The following is a 3,809-nucleotide window of genomic DNA, read 5'->3' as shown; positions in this document are numbered from 1 at the left end:
CATCGCAACTGTAGCATGACAATTTTTTTTGTAATTATAATTTAAAACTATACATAAACTCTTGATTTTTTGTCATGTTACTTAGGTAATACAGGAACATTTGGTTTTCTTTCCTAATTTTGAATTTTTTCACAAATTTAGCCCTAGCTAGTTAAAACTGTGCATAAATTCATGATTTTTTTTTATTTAGTCTAGCAGCTCTCTACTTTTAGTTGAAAATGTCCTCTGGTGGAAAAAAAAGTTTTTGTCACTCTAACAAGTTCATCACTAGACAAAAGTTTACAGAAAATTTAAGTTTGAACAATTATTCGTTATTATTTCTGCACATCTTTGATTTAGTCTAGTAGCTCTTTACTTTTAGTTGAAAAATGTCCTCAATAATCCATCGTTAACAAATTTAACCCTAGCTAGTTAAAACTGTGCATAAATTCATGATTTTTTTTTATTAGTCTAGCAGCTCGTTACTTTTAGTTGAAAACGTCCTTTTGTGGAAAAAAAGCTTTTGTCACTCTAACAAGTTCATCACTAGACAAAAGTTTACAGAAAATTTAAGTTTGAACAACTACTCGTTATTATTTCTGCAAATCTTTGATTTAGTCTAGTAGTTCTTTACTTTTAGTTGAAAAATGTCCTCAATGAACCATCGTTAACAAATTTATCCCTAGCTAGTTAAAACTGTTCATAAATTCATGATTTTTTTTTATTTAGTCTAGCAGCTCTTTATTTTTAGTTGAAAATGTCCTCTTGTGGAAAAAAAGTTTTTGTCACTGTAACAAGTTCATCACTAGACAAAAGTTTACCGAAAATTTAAGTTTGAATAATTATTCGTTATTATCTCTACTCATCTTTGATTTAGTCTAGTAGCTCTTTACTTTTAGTTGAAAAATGTCCTCAATGATCCATCGTTAACAAATTTAGCCCTAGCTGGTCAAAACTGTGCATAAATTCATGATTTTTTTTTATTTAGTCTAGCAGCTCTTTACTTTTAGTTGAAAATGTCCTCTTGTGATAAAAAAGTTTTTGTCACTCTAACAAGTTCATCACTAGACAAAAGTTTACAGAAAATTTAAGTTTGAACAATTATTCGTTATTATTTCTACTCATCTTTGATTTAGTCTAGACGCTCTTTACTTTTAGTTGAAAAATGTCCTCAATGATCCATCGTTAACAAATTTAGCCCTAGCTAGTTAAAACTGTGCATAAATTCATGATTTTTTTTTCTATTTAGTCTAGCAGCTCTTTACTTTTAGTTGAAAATGTCCTCTTCTGGAAAAAAAGTTTTTGTCACTCTAACAAGTTCATCACTAGACAAAAGTTTACAGAAAATTTAAGTTTGAACAATTATTCGTTATTATTTCTACTCATCTTTGATTTACTCTAGTAGCTCTTTACTTTTAACTTGTGGTAAAAAGTTTTTGTCACTCTAACAAGTTCATCACTAGACATAACTTTACAGAAAATTTAAGTTTGAACAATTATTCGTTATTATTTCTGCTCATCTTTGATTTAGTCTAGTAGCTCTTTACTTTTAGTTGAAAACTGTCCTCTTGTAGAAAAAAAAGTTTTTGTCACTCTAAAAAGTTCATCACTAGACAAAAGTTTACAGAAAGTTTAAGTTTGAACAATTATTCGTTATTATTTCTGCACATCTTTGATTTAGTCTAGTAGCTTTTTACTTTTAGTTGAAAAATGTCCTCAATGATCCATCGTTAACAAATTTAGTCCTAGCTAGTTAAAACTGTGCATAAATTCATGATTTTTTTATTTAGTCTAGCAGCTCTTTACTTTTAGTTGAAAAATATCCTCAATGATCCAACGTTAACAAATTTAGTCCTAGCTAGTTAAAACTGTGCATAAATTCATGATTTTTTTTTATTAGTCTAGCAGCTCTTTACTTTTAGTTGAAAATGTCCTTTATGTCCTCTTGTGGGAAAAAAGTTTTTGTCACTCTAACAAGTTCATCACTAGACATAAGTTTACAGAAAGTAACCTCTTAGTTTAACTGAGGTATTGAACCTTTCATCTATGTCGAACAAAAAAAAAAAATAACTAGTTGAAGTTGTGTATAAATTCTTCATCAATTTAAAATCAAAACATGAAAATTAAAAATGTAAAATGTGTATTTCAAAGAAATAATAGCCTTCTTAATAATTTAACATCGATAAACAGTGGAAACTGGTTTTCTTCAGTATTGTTTGTGAATGATTAAAAGATGGTGACTGACAAAAACATTTTTGAAACTAAAGAAAACCTTAAAATTTAGTAAATTGTCAAACGATGTCAAAATGTAATTTTTTTTAGAAATTGAAACCCACTGAAAATTTCCAAGAACCATTCTCCCACAACATTGTTTAAATTTTTATTTATATTTGCATCATAGTGTTGCCAATCGTTTTAGGATGTGTGGCATGTGTGGGGGCTTACTATCGAGGAGGAGGAAGAGCTTCTAGCTACATGTAATGGAAATGACACCATCGAGATTACACCTGAGAAGGAGGAAGAGCTCCTCCTCTGTACATGTAGATCAGAGGATCTCTTGAGGAATGGGTCTTCGGATCGAATACCGAACCCCAGACTTCGAGTGCGAGAGGATTTATTTGCGGAGGTGACTCAATCTGAGGAGATACCCTCTCTGATAAATATCATGCCAGTGGAGGAGGACGAGGTTCAAATAATTGAACCTCCTGAGATAGAATATATTAAAACAGTGGTAAATATCACAATAGAATAAATATTTGAAGATTGTTTTGTTAATTTGTTTATTGATAAAATGCATATATATACAATAATGTCTTTGAATCTTCACTTTAGATTTCTTCTTCTTCGGTGTATAGGCAACTGACGTGAACCACTAATGCTGGTAAATCATTTGGATTCACTGTATATTGACCCTGATTCGTTAGCCCCATAACCAGAAAAGAAAGGGAACATTTTCGATTTCGAAACAATTTTATTGAATAATTATAACAACAATAATACTATGCATGTACAATTAGCGATACTGTTTATTGTCTTCGATATGTTTCACTAATGCACTTAAAGCACATTGAAGTCTATTCACATGTGCTATATCAACTTTAGCGGCGAAACATAATTGACCCTCCATTTTAAATTTGCTCTAGGATATCACATATCTTGCATATACTGCATCCCATTCCAGACAAAGCCGTGATCCTTTCGTGATTTCCACCGCAATGTTAGGTGCTCTTGTATTATTACCTTCAACTCCACTATCAACTTCTAAGAGGGTAAACATTCCATTCGTCATCATCAACACAAATATATATCCAAATGAGTAAAGTCAAAACTGTTCTCACTCCTTTGAATTCTATTCACAGACTAATAAAAACTATAGCAAAAAACCCTTTCCTTATATTCCCTCCGTCGTTAATATGTTTGCGAGCCCTCTGATTTGCTGAGAAGGAAACGCGTGATCTAACTGTTTCCTATTTCTGGACACCTTGACATTCGCCTCGAGCGTGCACTTACAACAACAACATCAGCAAATAGACCTTGGAAAAAGAGGTCATTGATCCCCATTAGATTCAATAATCCAGAAAACATCCATCAAAGTGATGGTAGATCTTTTGGGGCCCGGTGGGCCTTTCGGGGGCCAAGGGGGAGGGGGACTCTTTGGGGTCATGGGGGGAGGGAGGCCCTTTGGGGGCAAGGGGGGAGGGGGCCCTTCGGGGTTGGGGTAGGGGACCTTACAACACTGTTCAAATGGAACTTGTGTATTATAACGACCACAGAGTTTCACCCCAAATCATCTTCTAAAATGTCTCAAACTGTTTCGCCTAAATAATCTT

The sequence above is a fragment of the Artemia sp. Qi Xiang Cuo genome, chromosome 12, assembly GCF_049724085.1.
Source record: "Artemia sp. Qi Xiang Cuo chromosome 12, ASM4972408v1, whole genome shotgun sequence".
In the NCBI taxonomy this organism is placed as follows: Eukaryota; Metazoa; Arthropoda; class Branchiopoda; order Anostraca; family Artemiidae; genus Artemia; species Artemia sp. Qi Xiang Cuo.
The sequence above is the reverse complement of the archived record's forward strand: the minus strand, read 5'-3'. Positions refer to the sequence as shown.